This window comes from Meleagris gallopavo, chromosome 3, assembly GCF_905368555.1.
Source record: "Meleagris gallopavo chromosome 3, MGAL_WU_HG_1.1, whole genome shotgun sequence".
Classification (NCBI taxonomy): Eukaryota; Metazoa; Chordata; class Aves; order Galliformes; family Phasianidae; genus Meleagris; species Meleagris gallopavo.
The window spans coordinates 66,287,161-66,314,876 of NC_139406.1; the positions used below are offsets into that span (position 1 = coordinate 66,287,161).

The window sequence follows — 27,716 nt, forward strand, 5'->3', positions numbered from 1 at the left end:
CCACTCTGTTGCTGTCAGCTCTGGTAGTCTCCAGTCCCACATGTACTGCTTATCACATTTTTGTCATGTTTCTCTCTGCTTTTCCATCCCCATCTCCCTGTGATCCATTTCAAAGCTGGCAAATCCTTTAGAAGTCATCCTATTCAGAGCTGTGGATTCCCTGCAGAAATCAGAGGCGGTGGATAAAGCAGAAGTCAGTTATAGTCCATACCTTGCTAAGCCACAGTGCACTCAGGCTTTAAAAAGATGGGGTTTGATGTGAGATGTAGCTGAGAGGTTGACTTGCAAGGCCCCAGGGCTTCCAAGCAACCAGAGCTGCAGTGGAGTCTGTATTTTCCATGAGAACCTCCCCACCACTTCCAGCATTCTGAAGCTGAATAAATCCTCTCAGAAGTCGATATTTGCAGAGGCTTTAGGCTTCACACAATGCTTTATCTTTATTTCCCAGTGTGGAATTTGTCTTCTGTGAGTTTGTGCAATATTTTAACGGCTTTGGCTCCCAGGTGCCCAAATTGCAACTGATGAGTACAACAATTTTTATTAGAAAGCCTCACCAGTTTGCCTTCTACTTCTGACCTTTACAACTGCTGTTATTTGGTCCCAGCAACTGAAAGATCCATCCAGTGGGTTTTCTAATAATGTGGGTCAGAACAAAAGGACGGATCCCTACTTTCTGCTTGGGTTCAAACCATGACTTTGAATGAGTACGTAAAACCCTAGTAATGTCCCTCTAATAGCATAACTCCAATGTCAGGGCATATTATATGTCCACTGGTGAGCCTGCCTTCTATAGAGAGAGCACCTAGGCTTTGCAGCCAACCTCTTTGCTTGCAGAGCCCTGTAAAATGAGCCCTTCAGCTCCTCTCTATCGTCAGTATAAAGTTCTCCAACCTTATCCAGCAAAGGCTGGAGCTAGTCCAGAGAATATGCAGTGATCTACACTGTTCCCTAACTGACCTGGTATAAATGACAAAGAAATACCAAACAGCTTTAAGCTGCTTGTTTTTTGTTATTCTTTGTCATAACCCCAGGCTGGCCTGATACTGCTGTGCCCCGCTTGCCAGAGAGATAGGGCTGAGGAATGGAGAAACCCAGCGCTCAGTGACTTCAGCTACTGTGGTTAATTTTTAAGAGATTCAAGACAAATTGTCCCCAGTCTTTTCTCATGAGCCCAGCTCCAAAGAGATCTCCCACAAATCCAGTTTTAGTCAGGCTTCCTTTTAGATTTCACATGTAAAAAGTTTGCTGAGTTACAATTATTATTTTATCTAGACTGGGTGAGTCCCTTTCCATGTAAGCAAGGAATTAATAAGAGTTATCTCATTAGCATAGCTGTCACTACTTTTCCTAGCAAAATGAGTTTCACCAATAAAAGTACTAACATTTGGCCAACATAATCAAATAGTGGTAGTGATTGACAAGAGGGAATGGTTTTAAACTGTAAGAGGAGGGATTTAGGTTAGATGTCAGGGGGAAACTTTTTCACTGAGAAGGTAGTGAGGCACTGGCAAGACTGCCCAGAAAAGCTGTGGTTGCCCCATCTGTGGAGGCATTCAAGGCCAGGCTGGATGGGGCTGGATGGGGCCCTGGGCAGCCTGATCTGATGGCTGATTGGCACTTTGCTTTGCAGAGAGTTGCTACTGAATTCTGTCATGAAATAGGGTAACTTGTTAAACTTTTCATACTTTGAATTCATTCTAGTCTTTTTCCTTTTGACAAACAATTGCTTATTGCAACTTTTTACAGGAAGGCACTCATCTTTTTAGCATGTTAATGTTTCAAAGATGCAGGAGTGCAGAGATTCCCCTCTAAAATTTCTACCTGAAAGAGAACATGTGAAAATCATTCAACTAAAGACCTAAGATTAAAAAGAACACAACAGAAAAAACAAAAACAAAAACAAAAACAAACAGCAGCATCCCCATATTCCTCAGCATCATTGTACAATATAGCAGTGTTGTAACACTGACCCTGGCATTTTTCAGTTTTTTACTTCTTTGTCCCACATGCCACAGTGATATTTGCTAGTAATGCATTAACAGAATCCACATTCCCAAAGCATGGAAACATTTCTTTTAGCTCCCACCGCATTAGATGTGTATTGAATCAATATAGTTCACCACATACTCAATAATCAGAAGTACTGCAGAAGTAGCTTCACAGAAAATGACTTTACACATTTTGGTAATCATTAGAGGCCCCAGGCATTATTCTTGCAGTTAACCCATTCTGATTTGTTGTCCATTTCTACCATATTTATCATCACATTATTCGTTCCAAGGTTCTTGATCCTTGGCTTTCAGTGCCCAGCTATACATCTTATTTTTGACAGTGGCTGAAAACCTATGCCTGAAGAACATATTTCATCTATATTCTGTCTGGACAGTTTCCTGGGCACTCTTCCCTTATCTTTGCATTTTTCAATCCTTGTGGTAAGTCAAAGGGGAAATGTAAGTGTAACTCCCCTCTCTGGGGTAACAATGATGAAGTTTTACTTCACTTCCAAGACTGGCTACAAATACAAATGTACAGCTGACACTGACTGGATGTGTGTCAGACTGTTTGGTAAATATTTTAATTTATTATTCAGTACTTGTACTTTCTATGCTTCTTGGTTATCAAAGGTTGTCAGATTCAACAGCTTCTGAGCAGCAGATCAAGATAGTGCTGGCTGACCCCCATTTCCTTCTACTCTACTTCTACTTTAGCTTAAGCATCTTCATTCTGTTAATATTTCCCATGTTAGGGTTACAGCTGGGAGGTACATTGAGAGCCTTCACATCCTGTTGCAGGTGGGGAAAGGGAAGAGTGAGCACAGTTCCTCACACTCCTGGGAGCAGGCAGGGCAGCCCCAAACCTGCTCCTTGACTTGGGGGTTTCTGCTCAAAATTCTTGTGACACCCTTCCTCAAATGTCATTGGTGTATATGAAAAGAGTCTTTGAGTGAACAGAGAAGAGGAGTAGCCTGCCTGAGACAAGGTATCAAGGATCAGTGCTATGCCCTGAGTTTGGCATGGGGGCTTTCATTGAGGTGCAGGTAGCAGCTACTGCTCTAAGTACCACTGATGCAGTTCATTCTCTTCACCTTCAAATAAAGATGAAATATCTGGAGCTGAGCTACATAAACATTCAGAACAGACAGAGGCAGAGTTTCCACCAGCTTGGTCTAAATGGCACAGTATGACGACATGCTCCATTGATACCAAAGCACACGTGACATTGTCTATGGGTGACCTGAGCATTGAGGATCATTCACCGTCCCTGTTGATGGCGGTGGCAGATGGTTTACCAGCTGGGTTATGTAGTCAGTGGGTTACCTCTGAAGTTACAGCAGGAGATGGCATCTTCTCTGTCATGCCTTCAGAATAGTAGTTAGGTTCACCAAATTGATGCTTTGTTTCCCTCTCTAATGAATGCGGTTTTCCCTGTGCTATACACAGACTCTCGGCCTCTGCTGGGGATGTGTGGATATGTGGCCATTAAAGATGCCCAGAAAGATACTTAAAGCTTTACACTGTTGTCATTTGGCTTGGCAGAGAGGTTCATTCAGCCTAAAGGACATCTTTGTTTTCACTGACATGCCAGTAGAAGTCCTATATGCTTGACATTTTTTGTAGCGAAACCGTATTTTATATGGGATGTATCACCAGGAGCTTACTGAGCTTTTTTGCTTGACCTTCTGTACTTCCTTTTCTCATTTCTCTAAGTCATTTCTTATGTTGCTGCTGGTTCTGTTCCAGTTAAATTCAACATGTCACTCATGCCATTGTCACTTGGACTGGCCAACAGTGATGCTAAGAATTAAGATTTTTCTTTGGTACTGAGTGTGTATTTTATGCTTCCTCGTCTATCATTATTAATAATGAAAATTTCAGCATTACCTGCAACATACTGTTCCTTTTTCTATCTTTCCTTACTTCATGAGATACACAAGATACAAGCTACTGCATTCAAGGGTTTTTTCCTACAGTGCAACCAATCATAATTTTTGTCGTTTCTGAACTTCAAGTTAAGCTCATAACACTCTGATAAACTGATTTAACAGTCTCTAGCTATGTTGGGGCACTGCATCCACAGCCTAAGAGGTCACCATGGCTTTGCTTTCTATCAGGTTTTGGAAAAAAAAAATGATGTCATAGCCATGGTCACACCACCTTCTGGCAGGAAGGGATGAATTCCCTCTCTCTTCCCCTTGTTCCTGAGCCAGAGATGAAAAGACAAAACCCACCTGCCAAGAGCCTGATGTGTTACACCTCGTCTGCAAGTCTGATACAAATACTCTTTCGCTGGATGGACAAGAGCCTACAGGTGACAGCTTCATTGCTCAAAGACCTTCAAATGACAGACAGGTCTATCACTGCATACAGCATTTTATATCCCTTGTCACAGTCATTCATTTTGCTGTAAATGTACCATTAGGAAGCATATTACAAAAGGGACTTCATCCATGTTATAAACAGATGATTTACTGCTGCATGTACCAGAGACCTTTATGGAGCAGTGAACACCACAATCATCATCCTTGCAGAAACAATCTGAAGAGTCAGTGGGTCTCTACAGGGGACCCTGTAGGGAACACAATCTCCATTAGTGGTGCTCAAACCACTCTGTTTCCTCAAAGCTCATTTAGTGAAAGAGAGACATCTTCTTTGGATGTGTGTGTGGACAGGGGAATGTCCTCTGTCCTTCTCCAAGACCCCATTTCAGTCGTTCTCCCTCAGGAAGTGACAGACCAGGACTGTGCTGTGCCATGAGCATTAAGAGCCTGTCTCACCCCATGCCTGGTAGATGTGAGTTTGCTGCTCACTGCTCTTCCCTGGTGGGCTAATGCTGGCGTGGTAGGCAAAGCACAAAGCATGAAGTGACCATACCAAGGTCTGAACAAAAGAGAACTGAATAGAGTTGGCAGGAGAGAAAAGTCTGCGAAAACCTGAATTCAGACAAACATGGGAAAACAAACATCTGGTCTGGAGAAGGACTAGATAGTCCCAGGTAAAGCCCCACAGGTTAGACCTGATTTATCTCACTTGAAGGTACTATATCAAGTGGTCATGACTTTTAATTTTCTTTGAAACAGCTGGGAGTTTCCCAAGATAACCCACTCACGGCTAAATGACAAGGATTATATTTAGTGTTACACTGAAAGTGAATAGGCAGTGATGTTCCTTTAGAACACATTAAATTATGTCTAAAAAAAGGCTGTAAGAGTTTGTTGAATCAGAAACTGGAATATCCACATGTTTTGCTAGCGTTGTCAAGAGCTATTGCCCAACACATGGTTTGCACCATCACCCCTGAAACAACCCAAGCAGTGTGACTATATAGCATGTAGTGCTTTGCCCTGTATTCTTAAACAAAGCTTTATTTTTCTCCATGTTTTCTAACTGCCAAGATTTTGCTAACTCTGCAGAGCAATTACTCGTCAAGTAAATGAAGGCAAGTAAAGGGTTCTTTTGCTGAGGTTTCCTTTGCCTATAAACCATGTACACGGGAATGTTGGTTAGTGGTTGTGCCAGGGAAAGATACAAAGCAAAGGGGCAAGCCTGTGTCCCATGCTGGGTAGGGGATGGGAAGGGAGACTGGAGAAATGGCTGAGCAGGCCCAAGCCCCTTGGTGCACGGTAGCTGCAGAGAAGGACAAAATGGCATTAAGCCTGTGCAAGCACAGGAATTCTGATGTTACTGTGCACTGCTGCCAATGAGGCAATGAAGTTAATTCCATGAATGTGAGCCCGGCTTCCTGTCTTGCCATGCAGAGCAATAGGTGCACTGTGCACCTGAAAATAAGGACCTTCAGGTGGTCTTAAAAGTTGAGACTGTGTAGACTGTCAGAGGACTTAGCTACAAAGGCAATGCAGTGAGAGGATCACGGGGGGGCAATAAAAAGGCTGAGTCCTGCCATGATAACAGGTACATCATGTAAAACATTGCACAAATTCAGCAAGCTTACTCATAAATTAGCTACATTTCTTGTCCCACCCTTCTGTTGTAAAGGGCTATTGTAAAATATGTTACATGTCATGCACTCTAACAGACAAACTCAGATGAACTCAGCCTTCAGCAGGAAACACTGTGTGTCTCCCATAGTTTGCTGACCATAACACTTAGAAGGATAACACCTCCACCATCCATTTCCCCAGAGAAATATGACATTTCCAAAGAGCCATAGAAAATTACCCACGCTTTTAAGACTAAAATCTTCACTTAGACCAAAGACACTCCATAGAAAAACATGCTTGGCTTGCAAGGTAGCAGGCTCCAGAGCCACAATGGGCAGTGACCCAGGTTGTTGACCCTAATGGTGTACAGTTGTCCCAAACAGGACAGTTGTCTCAGATAGGAAGCTTGGCTGCTTCCTTCTTACCAAAGACAAACCTGGACTCAGATACGCTACAAGAAGCCAGTTCTAGAGCTACAGTGCTGCTAAAGAAGTGTGTTGGTGACTTCCCAATGTCTCTGCTGCAGGAACTGCTTTACCTGGATCCCTCTGCGTAAGGGTCAGATACAGCTTGGGGCTGATGCAGCAAGAGCCAACTTTCCAATTTACTCCTATTATTTGGTCTGTTTCCATAAGGCTGTATTTAATAGCATTGTGGGTTTGTTCCTAGCAAGAGGAGAAAATAATTATATGCAAAATGTGATCCTTGGCTGTTTGGTCCTGTTTGTTTGCAGGGAAATGCATATATGCCTGTGTCGCCAAAATGAGTGGGACACAAACAGTGCAAGGTTGCATTGCTCACTCTTTCCAAGGCTGCTTTTTCTCTCAGCTCTGCTTGCCCAAATTTTCCGTCTCCAGGCGATTTGTCTCAACGAAATGCTCTCTGCTACTTTTTTTTCTTATTTTTCCTGGCTTGCAGCCTCTAATGTACTTCTAGCAGCCAACCTGCTTTCCTCAGCATTTGCAACTCATTCCATCAGGCTGTGTTTTAGTGCTTGATTGTCCTTCATGCCATATGTTATGTAAGTTCCCACCATTTTTAGCTATCACAGCTTTAGAGGCTTTCCATCCAAACTGGAGAAACCATACACAGATTGCCCACTGCTTTTCGTGAGGTCTGTGCCAACTATCTGTAGAAGGCTAATTGATGTCAGCCTGAAATGTTCTCTATCAGAGCAGTAGGATTCACTTATATTCATTTGCATGGATGGTAACGAAGAGCCAGCTCCAATAGAACTCTGGAGGAAGTCAGGAGAGAAAAACTATTGTGAAATAGGCAGAAGTATCCATTACCACATTCTAATTATTCTGTACTTCCTCCTCTGTTGTTCCTAGCATGCAGTGAGTTCAAAGAAATTTACCCAATTTTGAACTTCATTTGTCTAAAATGATATTAATCGCAAGCTGTTCTACTTCCATAGCTCCACCTGAGCCAAGGAGTTCCTAATGTCAAGAGTTGCTTTCACTATCTTGCCCATTTTATCCAACAGACAGCTGAAGTGCTACTTCCAAGCATGCTGTGGTGTAGCTCAGCCTCAGCATTGGAGGTGAGCTCAGCACTTACCTAATGCTGAAGGGCCCACATTAGGGAAACCAAGTCCTTCTTACCTTCTGACCTGTCCTGCGCAAGGGTTCTGCACACACTTCACACCCACGGAACAGCTCTGTACAGAGGCATCCCTCTCCCTTCTCTGGGCTCATTTTTCTGTGCAGAAGATGACAACTGGGCCAAGGAGAGAAGGAACCATCAGCCAAGTGAGGGGACAGGAGCACTTTGAGACCCAAAATGCCTGCAAAACTCTGATTTTCTGAGTGCAACAGAGACATTTGGAAATGTGGGGTGATGATACCTCTGATTGTATGTGGGTATCTAGTAAAGGCATGATGGAAGGTAGTATGGATTTGTCAGAAATATGTTCTTCCATTCAGTCTTGTGTTAATAGATTGCTGAGAGAGTTTGATGTGTTAATGATCATTTCTCTAGGGAAAGTTAAGCAGACACTTATTCATGTCTTTAAGATGCTTTCCTTACCAATCAATAAACTGTTTTTTTCATAGCCAGGGGGCTTAATATTCACTAATTCTCATCTGTCTTCTCATACAGGATTTACGCTTTCTAGAGGCTTTTTGTTGGTTAGGGTTTTGTTTGTTTTCTTTTGCTTTGGGATTTTTGTGTGCGTATGTGTGCGGTCATCTGCTGATTTCTAAAGTGTCAGCTGGATGCTGGAGAAGTTGAGGGCTGGCTGCAGGCCGCATACATGGCAGGCAGAAAACATTTCAGGCCAAGCAGCCTGCAATGATCTGAGAAAAGGCCCTGCCTACATATCAAGTGATGCGATGTAATAGGAGTAGATCTACAGAGTGAAACAGCTCATGCTAAAAGCTTGACATCCCCATTCTGTGCCTTTTAGGTAGGTTAATTAAGATGAACTTGATTGGCTCGGTGGACTGAACTTACACTGTGGTTGGAGAGCATCAGACGTGCTGGTGGAGAACACCTTGCACTTCAATTTAATCTGAAAAGCGTGGGGTTTACAGATTCCAAGCCTCTTTCATCAGGGGACAGCTTTGTTTCAAAAGGACATTCCTCACCCAAAACACTAATGCAGATATGCAGAAGAATTCTTGAAATATTAGGTTCAATTTAAACAAACAGAAACAAAGTTACTCCTGCATGATGCCTAGGAAGAGTCAAGCTGTGATTCACAATACATTGCAGCTGACATTAAAAAGACAAACAAAAAACCAAAGACAAGCAGTGTGCAGTTTCTTCTTTCTGCATGCTTTTGCTGCTTTCCTGGCAGACCACAAAGGAAGCCCAGCTGCTTAGATGTGCACTCTGGACTTCACTAAAGAAGTCCGACATCAAGAAGTTAAATGTTGAAATGCGACCTTGCAGCATCTAATAATAACCAGTTTTATTTTAAATTAAACATCACCCACTTCATATTTTAAACAGAGGAGAGACAGATTTTACTTTCAGTTACTCTGAGTGCAGAGTGGAGCAAGATTTATTCTATACATATTTAAATGAACGGTATTCATTGAATTAGTTTTCCTTCCACACCCTTTATTTACTTCTATTTTCTACCACAAGTTCCAGGATGGATTCAGCTCAGTTTTTCCCTAGGGGCTGTATCCACAATATTACTTGATGTAAATAGGTTGTGGTGACAAAGTTTCTTTACCCCAGCAAGCATACTGTTGGAACATGCTGCTCACTGCCACGGTCCAAAAAGCCATGAAGGGATGACTCATGCTACTGATTTCATTTCCCTTACTCACACCTCACAGTTTGTGTACAGTTCTATTTTGAATAGAAGGATGTGTGAACGTGCCTTCAGTCTTTCTTTTCCAGCCAGAGGAGCAAAGAAAGGGTTTTCTTTCTGTTAGTGGGGTGGTGCTCATCTCATGATGTGGAGTCCATTTACAACAGCACAATGGATGTTTTAACTTCAGTTTATCCCTCAGCAGCTGCATGTGGTATTTTCAGAACTGTTCATGAGCATTTCTGATATAGATGGCCAGATGGAACTGCACTAGCCTGAATTTTGTGAAGAGACATCGGCATTGCCGGCTTTGAGTTGGTGGCTGCTTTGTACGAGGATCTGTGTGCTTCTGTCTGGAAACGTAACCAGAGTCCTTTGTAGTTGGTCTTCCTCTGTTAAAATCAGCCACAAAGGTCTCGTGCTGCGGCAGTCCTCCTTGAGTCACGCCTACTTCAGTGGTTCTCCTCACGCAGCATTGGTGCGGTGGGTGATCTGCTGCCAGCTGGGCCTGTGTGCATTCACAGCCCTGTGCAGGCATCAATACAAACTCCAATACAGGTGCAAGGGTATGCTGCTGCTTCAGGAACCAGCGCACCAGACCTCCTCTGATGCATGTTCCTGCACTATGCTTCTAATTGGAGCCACCCAGAGGTGGCCAGGCAGCTGTGTGGTCCCAGCCACAGCAGCAGATGGGTGTGAGAGAAGCACTGCAGAGGGCAACCAAGTTATTCTCTATTAACATCTCAACAAAACCTTTGGCAAAAGCTTTCATCATCATCCAGGTGAAGAGAAAGCAAACAGGATCTCTTGGAATATGGCACACTTGACCACACTTGACTGGTACTCCTTATCCCTGGTTGATTGCCACGCTAGCAAAGTCAGGACCGGGGCCCCCAGTACAGACAGGACTTGGAGCTCTTGGAGCGGGTCCAGGGAGGGCCACTAAGATGATCAGAGGGCTGGAGCACCTCTCCTGTGAAGAAAGGTTGAGGGAACTGGGGTTGTTTAGCTTGGAGAAGAGAAGGCTCTGGAAGACCTCTTTGTGGCCTTCCAGTACTTGAAGGGAGCATATAAACAGGAGGGGGAGCAGCTGTTTACAAGGGTGGATAGTGATAGGACAAGGGGAATGGTTTTAAACTGAGACAGGAGACGTTTAAGTTAGATATTAGGAGGAAGCTTTTCACACTGAGGATGGTGACACACTGGAACAGCTGTCTTCCTCTGCTTTGAGATGAACTTGGGAGTCCAACATGAAGAAAGGTTTTGGAAAGAGAACACAGGCCCAGACCAGACAGTGAGGGAAAGAAAGAACATCTTTTTGCAAAATCTAAGTGCATACACTTTACCTGTGCCATGCTCTCAGCTCAGTAGTGCAGACACTCACTCTAGGGCCCAGAAATTGTTATTTGCTGTTGCTGCAGCAGACACTGTGCCCAGTACCAGTATTACAACGTATTACTCCCTCACCTGATCTTTTGAAACACAGTTATGAGCCCTACACCTGGCGGATAAGCTGTAAAGTCCTTTTAGGAAAAGAGCCAGTGTTGCACATGAGAAGAGTCATTGTATGGCAGACCAAGGTTGGGCTGCCCTCGTGAAATATGGCCATAGGTGACCAAACTGTTAGCATCCTATAGTGAGCAATGTGGACATGCAGAGCTCTTAGCAGTGAGCAAGCTCTCTATCAGCTTGCTCTTTGGGCGTGGACCAGGAAACCTAAATATAGCACGAGTTACTATGAGCAAGGTCTTCTTAGCACTCCAGGAAAAGGAAAGAACACATTGGAAAAAAGGTAAGAATAAATAAAGAGATGTTAAGGAGGACATAAAGAAAGTAAGAAGAAGGAATTCTTACATTATTCTGTATTTTTACACATTGGAACCTCAGAAAGACAGAACAAAGTAGAAATGAGTAGTAAGATTTAGCATGAGAAAATGAGCTTAGAGGTGCTACATATATGTTAGTGATCTGCAACAAAAAGTCATGTACAACAGCTGAGGTGCCAACATTTGCCAGGTAACTAATTTTGTATTTAGCTGATCTTAGATGGGACTTGTTTCTAAATGAGTTGAGAGACCTGTGTGAATCACAGCGTGGTGACATCGCAAGGTTAGCCTGAACTAATTACAAGCTGTCCAGTAAAATGCAAGTATTTAGTGAATGTGTTGCTTCTTGCAAAGTCATACTGGTAGGATGTGTAGGATGGATGCTTTGTACACAGGCTATAGGTACTTCAGTGCTAAGACTGTTTTCCTTCAATATTTATTTAGTGCTAGGCTAAAGAGGGGCTTGGCTTCACATTTGAAGCTTCAAAATATTATTGCAAGACAGTGCATGACAGAGGGGAGGATAGAGAGGAGACCATCTGTATTTCTCACTATAACTGGACCTGAAATGGCCATTCCCAGATGTGGAATTTTTTCAGACTTTCCCACTAGTTTTCAGTTTTTCCCACTAGTACTTACATTAATACTTATAATAATAATTATAATAAATACAACAACAACAGCAAATTAAGTATTGATTTTTCCGCCATCCACACTAATTCCTTCCATCTGTGTTTTATTGAACAAGATACAGGAACAGCATTGAATGAGCTTGGTATCCTTATTCTCTGTTTTGCCTTCAAACCATGGAGCAGGTTGAAGTCAGCTCTCCTAAAACACAAACAGGGCTTATGGCAAAACTATTCTTACAGCAGCTCTGCTGCAGGTCCAGGCAGAAATGAGGCACTCACAGCCAAAAATTTACTGTTTACCTTGCATTCTGCATCATTAATCTCAACACTACCATTAAAGAATAGATACGAGGTTCCAATTCTCTCCCCAATTTGTTTATATGGTTTTGCTTTTTTGGGGGGGAGGGGGGAAGGGTGCTGGTTTGTTTGTTTGTTGTTTTTACTGTTAGCTGAAGTCTCCAGTTCCTGAAAATAAGTAATTAGATGAGAATCTCAGCTTCCTTTGAATCATTTTGTCATCATCTTCACTGAAAGACTCTGAAAAAGCACCATCAAAGGTTCAAGGAAATAAGAACAAATCATCCCAGTAGTTCACTGGATGCTTAAGAGCCTAGTTAACAGTTTTGAGGTCTGATTCATTATTAGGGGGTGTCTGAGGTGAGAAATTAGGAAACTGACAGGCTTTTCATGTCAAGTAAGTACAGCAGCTGCAGTTACTGAGAAACTTGTGCAGAGATCACCTTCAGGTTAGGCACATGTGTGTCTCAAGGCATGTATGTATGTTTGCATGTTCCATACATGTGAGCACAGGAATGAAGGTGTACACAGTTTTTCCTGGAAGGACCTTTCCATTGAAACCATCCATCACCATTTAAGATGGGACAGAATTAGTTATATTTTCACACTTAGTTTATTTTGTATCATGGTAGCTTCATGTTCTCTGCCAGTATCTGCAGGGAGTGCAGACATCATATGCATAATTAATGTGTCAGTGAGTAAACCAGGCTGTGCACAGAGGCCCTTGTCATCCTCTGAAGGACTGCAAGGCAGTAAGCTCATGCACCCAGGCCTCTTCCCCAGAGCAGGGAGGGAGCCTGGACCTTTCATTCCAGGCAAGCACTGAAAAAACTGCTTCAGATCTGCCAGTTAAACGCTTGCAAGGGAAAAAAGACAAGCCTACTGCTGATAAAAGATAAAACCACCACATAAACTTAACTGGGCTAACCTTATCTTGTTATCTCTTAAATTAGCAGGGTTGAATCTAATTAAGTGCTCACATGGATGAGCCCAAGTTGCGGTGTGACTAATCAGCTCAGGGCCTGGGAACACAGCACTCGGGGCTGGCTGTGCTGCAGCCTGCAGCAGGCCCTGCTCCTGCCCCTCATTGCCCCTCGAAGGGTGTTTTATGGGTGCAGTTAGTGCTTTTAACAGGAGTTTTTGCTGGATTATTACATCTCTTAAACAAAGCCCAGCAATCAGAGTATGCTTGTGCCTTCTTGCTGTTATCAGCTGTATTTATTATGCCAGGATTGCTGCCTAATACACTTAAAAAGCTGTATTACACTGGAATTTCTATGATAGATAAAACCTAAAGAATCAAACTTTATGGAGGTTTATACACACGAGAAGTTGATAACCTGCTGCCACTTATTCTTCAGAAATGCCCAAGAACAAAAATTGTAAGGATTCAGAGCAGACTGGGGCTGCTCTGTGGGTCAGTAAATTCAGCAGCCAGCACCACACAGGGAGCTACGTTCCTAGCATTTGCACCTCTGCTGCACATAGCTGGAGCACATACCAACCATCCCTTATATCTGTGTGGTCTTTCATACAGGCCTACACAAGGCCTTGAATCTGAGTAGCTGGGTCTAACAACCCGCCGGAAAACAGCTACCTCCTCCCACACTATTTATCCTTAGCTACTAAATGAGAGAGAGAACAGTGGAGAGAAGCAGGCACCTGGTCTTCCTGATTATCGACCCAAGCTGTGCACAGAGAAACCTAAAATGGTTTTAAACTGAGACAGGGGAGGTTTAGGTTAGATATTAGGAGGAAGTTTTTCACACAGAGGGTGGTGACACACTGGAACAGGTTGCCCAAGGAGGTTGTGGATGCCCCATCCCTGGAGGCATTCAAGGTCAGGCTGGATGTGGCTCTGGGCAGCCTGGTCTGGTGGTTGGTGACCCTGCACATAGCATGGGGTTGAAACTAGATGATCATTGTGGTCCTTTCCAACCCAGTCCATTATATGATTCTATGAAACTTGTGGAATCCAAAGGAGGGAGAGTTTCTCCTCGTGAGCCCTGCATGGATCCTGGGAAGAAGGACAGCTTCACCTCTCACCTGCAGACCAGCTCAGCTGGTCATATCCTTAAGCAGACGAGAAGGTGACATCCCTCTGAATCTCTGCCTCCCCTCGTGTGGCTGTCTCAGCCCTCTGCCTGCCCAGGTGAGCTGTTCAGCTTATGAACCCCCGTCACAAATCCCCCTGCTGTGACTAGCTGCCATTCTGCTGACAAGACTCACATGTTCCTACAGAAGCTCTTGGTACTTGGACACTGCCAGAGGTCCTCAAGGCAATGAATATCTCAGATGTAACAGCATCACACCACACCTACATCACAGCAAGGTCAGGCCCATTTCCCATGTTCAGCTTTACAGAAATGGGCACCAGCATGGGGCTCAAAGCTGGCACAGCCACGGGTGCAGGAGCTCTGTCATAGGAATCTCATCCAGGCATAGAGGAAAAAGTGCCAGAATACAAATGGTGTTCCAATGTGGCATGTATGGGCATCTGTGGCTCTGCACTGACTGCTATGGAGGCATGCATGTCAGCAGCCTGGGAAATGGCATCTTCTGTCATTCCTATAAAGGGATCACAGGCTGTGACACCTCCACTGGTGTTGTCCTTGGACCCTCGAAGACTGCACAAGCATCCCTCAGGGTTGAACACACGCTAGAGGAGATTTACTGCTGGAGTATCTACTGTGCATTGCCATGCTGAGCTTTGCACTGCTGGGGCCAGAGGAGGGCAGGCTGCAGGGGTATACAGCCGTGGGGGAAAACAGATGCAACCACAAAAGATGCAGCAGATAGGACTGGTGATGCCTTGTCACAGGTAGTCCTCCATATGCTGCCATTAGAGAAGGAGCCGGGTCCTTTCTCTTTCAATATCAAGAGCTGTGGTAAGAAGATACAGCCTCTGTTCAGTGTCCCAATAGCCACCTCCTAGACTAGCATAACTGGGACCACAGCCTTCTGATTGGTGGAAGAAACAGCAAGCGATGTATTAAGGAAGGGACTCCATGTTGTGTCAACTGGAGCAAATATGGACTCCTTTAGAATGAGCACAGAATCAGTTTCACCATCAGCACCCCTGGTGCACTGAAAGCAAGACAGACAGTGGAATTTTTTTACCTTAAAGAGAAGGAACTGCCTAAGGAGTATGCATACCATGAACTGAACTGCTCAGATGCAGACTGCCAGCTTTACTGCTGGAACCCAGTGCTGCTGGTACCCCTTGTCACTGGCACTTAGTGTCATTGGCATGCTGGCACCCAGCATCACCAGCTCAGGGCACTCCACGTTGGAGGGCCCAATGAGAGTCCTGTGTATCTGTGGAAAAATGGGAAAGGTCACAAACTAAAAATCATTTTCTTCCTTTTAGAGACAAACCTTGCAAGCGACATTTTCATATTCTGGTGGGTGTAGGTGCCACCATCACCAGCATTTTGCACTATTTCAGATAAAATCATGTCACAAGTGAGCTACTGTGAAGTTCCAACCATCCAAACATCTCTCGATAATAATGCAATTCTTTTCAGCTCTACCAGACTGGGGTTAAAGCAAACAGTAGTGCCCATACTCAGTAAATAGAATAATAGAATCATAGAATTGCTCAGGTTAGAAAAGACCTTAAAGATCATCAAGTCCAACCACAACCTAACCATCCTACCCCAACTCTAACAACCCTCCGCTAAATCATGTCCCCGAGCACTACATCCAAACAGTTTTTAAACACATCCAGGGATGGTGACTCAACCACCTCCCTGGGGAGCCTATTCCAGTGAATAAACTAATCATTTATGTTCCGTTTCTAAACAAGATGAACCAGAAGCTGTCAGTGCTGGTATGGTCCACAGTCTCAATTAATCAAAATTCAATGTGCTGCATAAAGCAGATTGCTCATGCTCAGTTCAGGTGCCGTGTTACTTTTGCCATGGGTTCCAACAGCAGGGGGCTGCATAAGGGGAGATTTAGGCACGAGCAGCAGTTCTGGCATTCCATGCTCACAAAGCATTGCCATGCACTGATTCTCACCTAGAAGAGCAATAGAAGGGGAAGGCAGTAGCCCTGGCACCATCCAGATGTGCCACCTCTGCTCCCACAGCTGCCCAGCTGTCCCCTTGCTGCTCCCTGTCCTCTAACACAGGGACACATGGATCACTGCTATGTCCAACAGCTGCCCCAATTGCTCAGCTGCATCTCAGATGCTTCAAGCTGAGAGAGATCATGCACTGGTAAAACAGCAAACATGTTAGATGGCAAGAAGTGACACCTTTCTCCAGCAGGAGGAAGGCAAGAGATTCCTCAGCACGCCACAGAGCATCTGCCTCGTTTGGCTCTGGATAACTTGGGATAAATCCCCAGAAACCATAGCACCACACAGAAGACTCAAGGGGACTGAGAACCTAGGTAAATCAGGCTTACATTAAGCAGATTTATCTCCAAACACAAGCAAGATAAGCAGGGAGCCAAGGACTACAGCTACCCATTTTGTCAATGCCAGCCTCAGCAAGCCCAACTCCTCAGCCACAAACAGGAGAAGCAAAGCTCTGTCATGTATGATGCTGAAAATCCTGATCTGACTCCTGGAATTAATTATTTTCTTTCCTGTCACTGAAAGACTGACAAAAATTACAACTCCAGCACATACAGGTAGGTAACTTCCAGTGTTGCTTTAGTGAAGAGTAGAAAATAAAATCAAACCCAACAGCTGCTTTATGGCCAAAAAACACAAACTTAGTAGGAAAATGTCATGTAAGAATAGTGGGTAAAGCATGTGGGTTGTTCTTCTACCCTGCTCAGGGCAGATAAGCAATCAAAACAAACACATTTATCTGAGGGATCTGCTAATCCTCTGCACAAACAGCATTTGACCATGCAAGTTACAGTGGGCTTAGTGTTCCTTGAACATTGAGAAGCTTAACACTGCAGTGCAGTCATTATCCTGTGAGCACAACCGCAAAATCCAAGCCATGTTTGCATGTCCTAAAGTTACCCAGGACAGGACATGGGGACAAAGGCCATGCATATGCTCTCGCTGCATTTCAGCCCACCAAATCTCTGCTGCATGGCATGAGGAAAGCCAGTACAGGGAGGGATGCTGGCACAGGGTTTGGGAAGACAAAGGATGCGTATTCACTTTTCCTTATCTCAGCAAGCATATTCATGAATGTATCCTTCTCCCAAATCAAAGGAGCCTTTTAGCTCCTTCTGTCAGTGCTCCAATACCAGGGCAGCAGAGCCTTGAGAGCTGCAGGCAGAATGCAGTGGATGATGGCACAGCCCGAACTTCTGCCCCTGGGGCTCCGGGACAGAGTGAGGGAGGTTTGCAAAGCCTTGCCGCCTCAGAAATGCTGCCAAACCTGAAAGCAAAGGGGTTCCTAGCAGAGCACACCCTGCAGCCATGCGCGCTGGGGGGTGGAAATCTGGGAAGGTGAAAAGAGAGGATCACCCTGCTGGGAAGTGAGGGCATCTACCCTTGGCAGCTTCTCTTGTGCCAACCTGCCACCTTGCCGGGACACCCAACCTGCCCCTGCCCCACAGACACACGGAGCTGACCCAGGAACACGGCAGGTCGCTGGCTGGATCTGGGGCCTCCCAGACACAGGCAGGTTCTATCTGGAAATGCATTTCTTCTTGCTGACTCTGACCACGTCAGTCAGCTTTGAACTTTGTTTCAGATTTTGCAAGTGAGCTGGAGGGGACTGGAAGGAAAAGGAGTTCCCAGAATACAGAATGCTCTGCCATACACTGCCCCAAAGGCAGAGTTATTCATTCTGAAAGAGGAACCTGGCAAGGCTGGTGGGGAAGCTGAGGGAAAGAAAAAAAATAGAAGTGTTTCCCTATTTGCCACGTTGGAAAGATGATAAAGCTATTTCCTCAGGTGTTGTCCAGAAACAAGGAGCTGAAATTGGACCATCTCTTTGTGAGATAATGAATACAAAGTCAGAAGGACTAAGGATGTGTCTCTGTCACTGTTCACTGCTGGAGACAGTATAGAGACCAGGTGGATGGAGCCAAATCACCGCATACCTCAGTGAAAACACTGTGAAATAATTACGAGTTACAATTCTCTGTAACGTTACAGAGAACTCCCTGAACTGAGAAAGGAAAAGGAAGAGCTAAGAGGCTGTGGGAGCTAATCCCATGGGCTCTTCTTGAGATACATGAGTTGCACGTGATGTCTTTGAAAGGCTGTGCCAGCTCGGAGTGGCTGCTAGGTAAATCTCTGCCCGTCGGTCTGTGGATGGGTCCTGGCTACCTTCAGCTGCTGGCCTTATCGCCCATATCTCCCTCTCCCATATCGCAGGCAGAGAGTCTTCCTCTGAATAAAAAAAGAGTGCTTGGCTTTGATCACAGGGTCTGCACTAATCTGCCTTCATCAGGAGCTGTTTTTTATTTACCACTGCCTGCTTAAATGCCACTAAACCAGACACAGCAATGTTACCTGCCATTCTTTTAAGTACCTATGCATAAGGACAAACTATTTTCCAAAAGTAGGGACCTGATACCAAGCCTGGGAAAAGATGTAATCTAAAGCTTTTCAGATGACATTTATTTGGCACTCATTAAGTACATCTCATTTATAGCTACAAAAGATAATTGGAGATAAAAGGTATCTTTATTCCTATTGTATAAACACGATAACCAAGGCATGAAAAAATTAAGTGACTTCTTCATGGCTGTACAAAATTTAGGCTGTGGCTAGGAACAGACATAGTACTGACTCCTAGCCCTGAACCTTTTTATTATTTTTGCTACTTTCTCCTATCAAAGATTCAGCCTCCACTGAAGATTAACAAATTCTATGAGTACAACTTCAGAAAGTTTCCCATAAGTAGCAAACTAACAAATCCTGCTTTTTCTGCAGATTTGCATCCTGAAAGCCAAACTTCTCACTCATAACAGGCTCCCATGACACCACCACCCTTCCCCACAGCTCCTTCCCACATCTGCTTGTCTCACCACAGCCTCTGGGCCACTCTGATGTCTTGTGAGCATCCCGTGGTCACCACCCAGAGCCCGCTGGACCCCAATTTCTTCATGAAAGCAGGCTAAAACACAATCACACTGCAGCTGGAGTGCCCATCACTCTCTGGAGCTGTGGTAAGCACTGCAAATTTTCCTGTTCAGCAAGCTGCTCAGTGGGGCATTTTGGAAATAGAGTAGTTTTTTAATGTCAGTCCTGTTTATCACCCATGAAAGCACAGGAGGGATTAAGCTCCCTTACAGTGCAGCTTCATTGCTGTCCCTCAGCAAAGCAATGGTTCCCAGTGCATGTGTTTCTGCAGGAAGCCATGACTACCACAACTGGTGGCCAAACAGGCAAGCGATCTTATCTCAGTGCAGACCCTGGGGCAGGCTTCTAGCTGCTCTAAAGTTCTCATTCTGCATCTGTAGGAGTGGCACTAGAGTGAAGTGCACTGAGGCAAAATAAACCCTTAAACCACAGTGTGTATGGTCAGGCCACCTGGGGTCACTTCTTTAGCTCTTTATCGTCTTCTACTCTTTTTCCTCATTTTCTTATTTGTTTTTCTACCGCCATCTCTTGTCTCTCCTATTCCTCCTTCTCAGCCTACTCCATTTAGTGCGATACTCTCCAGCAAATGGTTCTCCTCTTCACCTCCCACTCTACCTGGCATTATTACTCAATAGGAAGCATGACACTTGCATGGTAAAGAGACCTTCATCTTGGCAGGAAACGAGTTCCAGAGAACAGAAGAGGCCTCTACTTGGAATCATAGAATCATCAAGGTTGAGAAAGACCTCTAAGATCATCTAGTCCAACCATCCATTTAACACCAATATTGCCTACTAGACCATGTCCCCCAGTGCCACATCTCCACGCTTCTTAAACACCTCCAGGGTGTTTAACTCCACCACCTCCCTGGGCAGCCATAACCAGTGCAGTGCATTACCTTTTTGAGAATAAATTTTTCCTAATATCCAACCTGAACTTCCCCTTCTACAACATAAGGCCATTCCCTCTTGTCCTATTGCTGTTACCTGGGAGAAGAGGCCAACCCCCACCTCGCCACAACCTCCCTTCTGGTAGCTGTAGAGAGCAATGAGGTCTCCCCTGAGTTTCCTCTTTTCCAGACTAAACAACCCCAATTCCTTCAGCCGCTCTTCATAAGACTTGTGCTCCATATCCTTCACAGCTTCACTGCCCTTCTCTGGACACACTCCAGAGCCTTGGTGTCTTTCTTGTAGTGAGGGGCCCAAAACTGAACACAGTACTCAAGGTGCGGCCTCACCAGCACCGAGTACAGAGGAATGATCACCTCCCTGCTTCTGCTGGCTACATTATTTCTAATACAAGCCAGGATGCCACTGGCCTTCTTGGCCACTTGGCCACTGGCCACTTCTCAGCCCACTGCTGGCTCAGTAGGATACCTGACGTATGGTAGTGCTGCACTAGCAATAATGCAGAGACTCAACTAAAGGGTGTTGACTCTTCATTTGGAGGAGAAAACTTTCTGCATCGGGTAGCCTATGACCAAGGTCCTCCCAGTTACATCTTTCTTTACTACTTAAGTATCCTCAGCTTCCCCAGATTTGCAGTCTGGGACTTTACCATGGGAAAAATGAAGCTTGCAGTTGAAGAGAATCTGCCTCCAGTTATTCAGTTATTAAGAACAAAACAAAACAACAAAAACCCAGGTTTGCCGTTAGACATATGGTCTGTTTGTTTTCTTTTTCCTTTCTTTTTTTCCAATGCCTCGGTATTTCTCAGCTCCTTCTAAGAAACTTGATAGCAATCAGCTCATTATTCATCTAGTGCTTTACAGATCATTACTAATCTTTTGTATTGTTCCTGCCAGCAGAACAGAAACACAAGCCCCAAAATTACAGTCATCTTAAACTGTATTACCATAGCTGGAAAAGGAAAACTGACTTGTACCAGAACTCATTTTAAGGTGGACTTCAGTAACAGCTCAGTGTTGAAGACATCACAGCATTCAGGCCTGTGGAAAACTGAAGTGTGCCTGAGTAGAGCAAAGCTCACCTTACAAGAGGCATTTCCAACCCTTTGACCCAACTTATCAGCTTCACAAGCTGCAGTGATCACAGAAGATTCAGCAAGAGGCGTTAGCCATTATCTATTTCACGTGCAGTCTCATATATGCCTCTAAGACAGTTCAGACAGAATCAGCTGTGTTATACAGCTCCTCTTTTATGTTCTTTGGGACACTTGTAATTCATAGCCATCCATATCTCTATCTTAGCCAGATGCTTTCAGTCAAATGCAAAGAAAATCTGAACTGCTTATCTTCTGTATAATGCTGACAGTAGATCCCACATGATGTCCCGTCAGCTCCACTGCCTTACTTTACATCATGAGCAGGCAAGGTAACCACTTAACTTCTTACCTACCACTTAATCTCAGGTAGACAAGCAGTTACATTTGCTTGGGAGGATAAACACCATAATGGATCATTCCCTGCTACTGGCAAAACTGCACTCAGCAATTCACTGTAACAGATTATTATAGCAAAGTCTGTATTAGTGGATAATTTTATATTAAAAGGAAGTCTAGAATTACCCATGAAATCCCACGATAATCTCATGTGCACCTTAGAATGGCTTGTTAAAGACTTGCACTGCTGTAGAGCTCACTGTCCTTCATCTTCCTCATGTCAGAAGTAGATGAATTCAATATGTCTCTACTTTGAAAAACAGTATGCACTAGAAGAAGAAAAATGCTTTGAATAACATTGCTGCTTTAACATACTGTTCTTATTTCTTTTCCATGAAATATTTACCAGTGTGACTTCTTTCCTAAAGATTCCTTTCTCACATTTCCTTATTAGAAATGTAAAGTGTCATTTTAGCCACAGCTTGTGGGCAAATATCTGTTTCCAGTTCCTTGATTTGTAATCTAGTTTACTTATTTATAAAAGGAGTGAATAGATGCAGGAGTCCCCAGGTGATTCGAAATGCATTTCTTTCTTAATACTTCATTCCTCCCTTTTATGCATATTCCTAAGAATTTAATGAAATAGGAACAGTGTGATTATTTGCATAGCATTTGCCTATTTTTCAGTTCTCACCATCTACATGGATAATGGATCACCAAAAAGCCAAACAGTTCAGCTTCAGCTCAGGCTGCTTGAGCTCTTCCAAGATGAATGGATGCATCATTTCTGCTGAAGCGTTTTGTGAACTGAGGTGGTTCTATCCTCACTGGTAGTTATGCAAGGTCTTTATGAGTGTTAGCAAGCATGGCAAGTACGCAGCTGGATGGAAATTAATCACTTTGGTTCATTCACTGGACAAAGATTCAAGTTGAAAATGATTTACAGCTGATGAATCATCTGTAAGTGCCATTTTCTGCCACTTACTTGAGAACTAGACACCCTGCTTCATAGAAAGGGGAAAAAAGTCCGAAATGGTCTTGCAATGAAATCCACAGTTGGCATTACCTTAAGCCTGTGTCAGCATAAGAAGAATGTCAAGGGCGAAATGAACATTAAAGCTGTTCCACTCACTGGAAAGCAAGTTCCTCGTTAATGAGTTACAACCATAAAGCACTTGTAAGCCATACTGCCCTGTTTCATTTCCTCCTCCTCTGCGTCGCTCTGCTGTGGCCGTGTGTTGCTACTGAAAGTGGGGACAGGCAGCCAGGATACCAAAATGAAATGGAACAGACTCCCTTTGCCAAAGAGTTAAAGTAATCCTGACTACAAAGAGACAGCATACTTACCTTTTCCATTTTGTTTCCTCTTGATCTCATTTGCTGATGACACTTGTACTGATAGCACTGCTGTTTCCTTAATGAAATGAGAAGTTCATTTTGTTTTGGTGTATTCTAAAAATTTTAAGACTAGCTACCATAAAGAGAGACAGTAAAAGGAACTTTAAAGGCTGCCAAGCCAAATATTTATAAACAACAGGCAAGACTATAATGATAGAAATGAGAATGTGCATTTGCATTCTAGTCGCTAGTCACAGAACATACTGTTTGGGTGGAATTTCTGCCTAACTAGGAATGGGATGGTGAGGCACAGCCCATGAGTAATTGGTCAATCTTCACTTTTCAATCCTCCTTCCTTTGCTCATTACACACTACTGAAACCCTGATCTGAAGGCACAATTAATAATTTCTTCCCAGGCTGTGCTACAGAAGAGTTGCCTTATTATTTAAGCACATCACAAACACAAATTAATTTCTTTTTCACAGTGTCTCTCTGGGAAGAAGAGAATTGCTGTGAATTTCTCATTTCACAGCTGACAGCTGAGAAGTAGTCAGCAATGCCCACAATATTTTCATAAATCAGGCAGCCAGCACTCGAGCAGGCAGTCTGGCAGAGAGAAACACCACCAGTAGCAACTTTTGAGAAGCCTGATTTAAGCAGCTTGTATGAGATCACTGTGAGCCAAGGATAGAGCACGGTTCTGTATTAAAACATCTGTCTCCTTGGCTATGCTTCTTTCAGCTCCTTCTACCAATACAGCTAGAGTCCAGCAGCTTCTTTCATTCAGTAAACCTGACCCATTCCCAAAACACGTCCATGTTGTCCACCATTTGAGCTGGAAATTAACAAGCAATCACATATTTAAAACTCCTGAACTAGAAAGAGAGCAGATACCTGACTTTTTGTTGTGTATAGTGGTCCATAGGTAACAGAAGTCAGCATTTCCTTGGATCTCAACAGCAAAAATTCAAAGTTAGCCTTTTGGTTTCGGCTCCTTAGAAGCCATCCTGACAGGTCAGGAGATAGCAGGTCTCACACCTCAATGACACAGATCAGCTGGACTGGACAAGCAAGGATGGTCTCAGGTCAGCTCAGAATGTCCCAGACTTTGTGACCACAGATTATCTCCTCAGAATAAACTAAAGTGATATATGAACAAAGATGACTTTGTGATTCAGTGCTTCCTGTTGCACAGATTAAGTTCCTTCACCTTCATGACGTGCTCAGTAACCCATTCTTCTACATTGCTTTCTCACGTTCTCACTGATTCATCTCAACATTTCTAGTAATTTTTGGTTTTAACAGCAGAAAATGTTGAGAAACGAGAGAAATGAGAAATCTTGTTTCACTTCAGGATCACCCTTTAACAACAAGGCTGCCTCTAGTTCTATTAATATCCAACTTATCTAAACAACATGTTAAGAAACTGAAAAAAGCAAAACCTTTGACGCAGAAGGAAATGAAAAGCTCATACATGCTAGACTTCTCCCAAACAGGTTTACAACCCTCAGCTCCATAAGGCGGAAAAATCTTAAGAAGTGGTGCATAACCAATGAAGTAACCTCTGGGGCAAATAATACTGAAATTATTCATTAATTGTTTCATTTCTTCCCTGCATAGCTTTAAAAAAAAAAAAAAAAAAAAAACACCAAAAAACCCTGCCTGACGTTTTATGTTATGTGTGATGAGGGAAAGCCTCACCAGGTTCTGCTGGCATCCAGCTGGCAATGGACCAGCTAAGGTGTGACACTGATCCCCTGCCCTCACCTACAGCCTTCCCAGCTCCAAGCAGGAGCTTGTCCAAGAGCACAGAGTTGTCTGTGTGGGCAGGGGGGAAGCAAGGAATGCTGTGGTGTGGCCTGGGAGAAGAAGATGAGGAGATGGAGCAGCCATCAGAGGGTACATGGTATGAGAGAGCTTTCTTCTCCTTGCTGGGTCCTGGTGCAGGACAGCCTGGTCTACAAACAACAGCCTTGTCTCAGGGGCACTGGTTGGGGATTAGGATGTCATAGAGTCATAGAATCATAGAATGGCTTGGGTTGGAAGGGACCTCAAGGATCATCATCTCCAACCCTCCTGCTGCAGGCAGGGCCGACAGTGTGCATTGGTTAGAGATGCATGTTTGAGGACGTCCGAGCTTTGCCTGAAGCTGCAGCTGTTTTCAATATATCTGCTTGGTTGTTTTCCAGTCACATCTCAGAGGAAACTTTGTAGTTGGTTGTATGCAAAGAGAACTGCAAACTCACTGCACGGGATGTTGCATTTCACACACTGACTTCATTCATAACCCGATCAAAGAGCGCTATGGAGAAATAATCTCAACCCTCAGCCCTCCTAAACTGTATTCTGTTGATCTTTTTTTTTGCTGCTTTTTGAAGTAAACCTCAGTGAACAATGAATTGCTGCAACTCCATTGAGCTTTACTCTTTCCTCGTGTCAAAAACATATTGGAAAAATGACTCTTAGCAGAGAGAGGCCATGGGGTCCAAGGAAAGAATATGTCCATTGCAATCCTCCCTCTGTGAATCCCTTTGGAAGTGCATTCTGCCATGCTGAAGGTAAACTGTGTCATATGCTCTATGCCACATCCATCTGGCTGACATATCAGGATCAGAGCAGAAGGGAAAACATATATCGAATCACACATACACAGAAAATGAAATTAAGAACAACCTAACTTGTTAGAGACATTTCTGTGCATCAGATTAATATGCAACCTCAGTAACACCAAATCACAGAATTGTAGGGGTTATTCCTGAGACCTCCAGACCTCATACAGTGGCTCTGAGTCTCTCTGTACCCGTGACAGCATGTGAAGGAGAAATCGCACAGGAAGAGGACAGCACTGTTATGTTAACCTGTATGACTAAGGCTGTGATGTCTGTCATATTTTCTATTTGAGATAACAACTTCCCTCCACTAACTGCTTTACTCCAATTCTGGGTGATTGGTTTGGCTGTAAGAAGCAAAATATAAACAGAAGTTATCATTTCTCAAAATGATTTCCTTCTATCTTATTTGTGCTCGTTATATTTCCCTTCCAAAAGACTTTTCCATTCAAGCTTGCCCATCATTTTGCAAACACATACATATACATGGGTGTAAACACACATATGCCAACACACACATATACACCAGTTTTCTGTAGATTTCACTAAAACTGCAGATGCTACTTTAGTGCTTTCATCCATACTGTCCACTATACTGTTTCATTAGAGTTGGAGGGTTCAGTTTATTAATGTTGTAATAATGTCAGGTAGCACTCCAGTCCGTGGCTGTCTGTAAGTCCTGCAGTGCACAAGGACTCCTTGAATTCTCCCTTCTAAGGGTGACTCAGACTACAGGAACTTAAGCTTCAAGTAATTCACGCTCAGTTACCTTTATAACTTGTCTTTAATTAACCAATGCGTGCAAGAAACCTGTTCTCCCAGCTGTTCAAAATGTGGCTATTCAACATTAATCCGTGGTCTTGCACTATATCCACAGTCACCAGCACAAATGATTGCAGCTACTTGACTTTATTAGTTTGGACAAAAGTGAAGTCACTGTAAATAAAGGAACATTGTTTCAAGCCAGTTTGTCCTATGAGCTTGGTAATAATCCTAAGGCCAATTCAAACCCAAGTTCCCAAAGTGGCTTAGCATACAAAAGGCTACTAATTACATACATCCCAAGCTGATGGAATTGGTTATCTCTAAAAACAAATAGGTCCATTTTCTTGTGGTAAACTCAGGTGGAAGCACTTGCCAAAACAGTTTGTAAACTATACAAACTAATGGGCAGTAATACACCTAGATTATAGCCTTGAGTCTCTGCCTTCAGGATTATTCAGATTCCTCCTCTCCTCCTAGCCTCTACTTCTATACAGTATTGTTGAACATCATTAACTGCCTACTTAATTCCAGAAATAAATTCTTTTTGTTTATGAATGAAAACCGCATGTTTTATTTTCTTCAGTATCAAAGCTTGCTTGTGCATTTCTCCGGAGCTGCATGTTCCCACCTCCACAGTGTTATCATCATACTGACCTCATGGTTGTGCCAACACTGCTTGTTTGCAGGGCTGCATTGTAAACTGGATTCCTTAATCGATCTGGGTAGAAAAAGGGAGGAGAGGAGAGGAGAGGAGAGGAGAGGAGAGGAGAGGAGAGGAGAGGAGAGGAGAGGAGAGGAGAGGAGAGGAGAGGAGAGGAGAGGAGAGGAGAGGAGAGGAGAGGAGAAGAGAGGAGAGGAGAGGAGAGGAGAGGAAAAAGCTAAAGTGAAGCTCTGGCTTCCCTCAGCATCACCTTCAAAATCACCTTATTTCTTTGATGAAGGAAATACCTTAAGTTTCCTCACTGTGGCTCAATTTGAGTTCTAATTCAGGTCAGGAAGCACACTAGACACTACTCAAAATCCCAGCCATCCTCACTCAGCCCTTAGGCAGCAAACAGAAAACATATATGGTAAGTCCAGATGTTGCAGTTATTCATGCAGCCCCATAAATCCACCTTTCACACAGAATGCCCAGCTGAAACCCATGTGCACTCTGCTTGTCCAAACTTCACAACTCCAAGCAGCCAGTTGCCTACCACAGCTCTGAAAAAAGTTATTTACTGCAAGAGACATATGTTCACATAAATTATTTGCAAATCTGCACATTAAGTCGTTCAAAAATGATCACAAGATGTCACATCTGAAGATGTGCAGAATGACATCAGCCCCTGCAGACAGACAGCGCAGTAGCTCTGACTTCTTTGGTCACTGTTACTCTGAAATCAGCTGCCTCCAAATGGGTAGTATGTTGGGTTTATGTGGACTGCTACGGTGATGTCTGCAAGAAGAGATGAGGAGTTGTTTCCATGTCAGACAGAAACAAGTCCCACCAGGCTTCAGGCCAGTGCTACGATCTATGGAGAGGAGCCCACGGGACAGCAGTGGATGATGTCTGAAGGAGCCGCAGCCCATAGATGCCTCTGCAGGAGCAGCCCCGGGTTGGAGCTGCAGCCCATGGAGAGCAGCCCACTGTGGGGCAGGAGGACTGGGGGAGCTGCGCCCATGGGGAACGTGTGGAGCACTGCGCTCCTGA

General features: G+C 43.9%; 1 long non-coding RNA gene across 3 annotated transcripts in view; it reads right to left on the bottom strand.

The window, feature by feature from the left end:
- LOC109366824 (uncharacterized) overlaps nucleotides 1-23,829 on the bottom strand; it is a 33,662-nt gene extending 9,833 nt beyond the window's left edge. Inside the window, exons 1-3 of one of the 3 annotated variants that reach the window (XR_014882595.1) lie at nucleotides 23,544-23,827; nucleotides 22,658-22,724; nucleotides 8,786-10,179 (exon numbers count right to left, since the gene is read on the bottom strand). This is a non-coding gene — a long non-coding RNA (uncharacterized LOC109366824). Of the gene's footprint in view, nucleotides 1-8,785; nucleotides 10,180-22,657; nucleotides 22,725-23,543 lie in introns of those variants that run through there. The other 2 variants (XR_014882594.1, XR_014882593.1) reach the window with 2 other exon arrangements.
- Nucleotides 23,830-27,716: the final 3,887 nt, after the last annotated feature.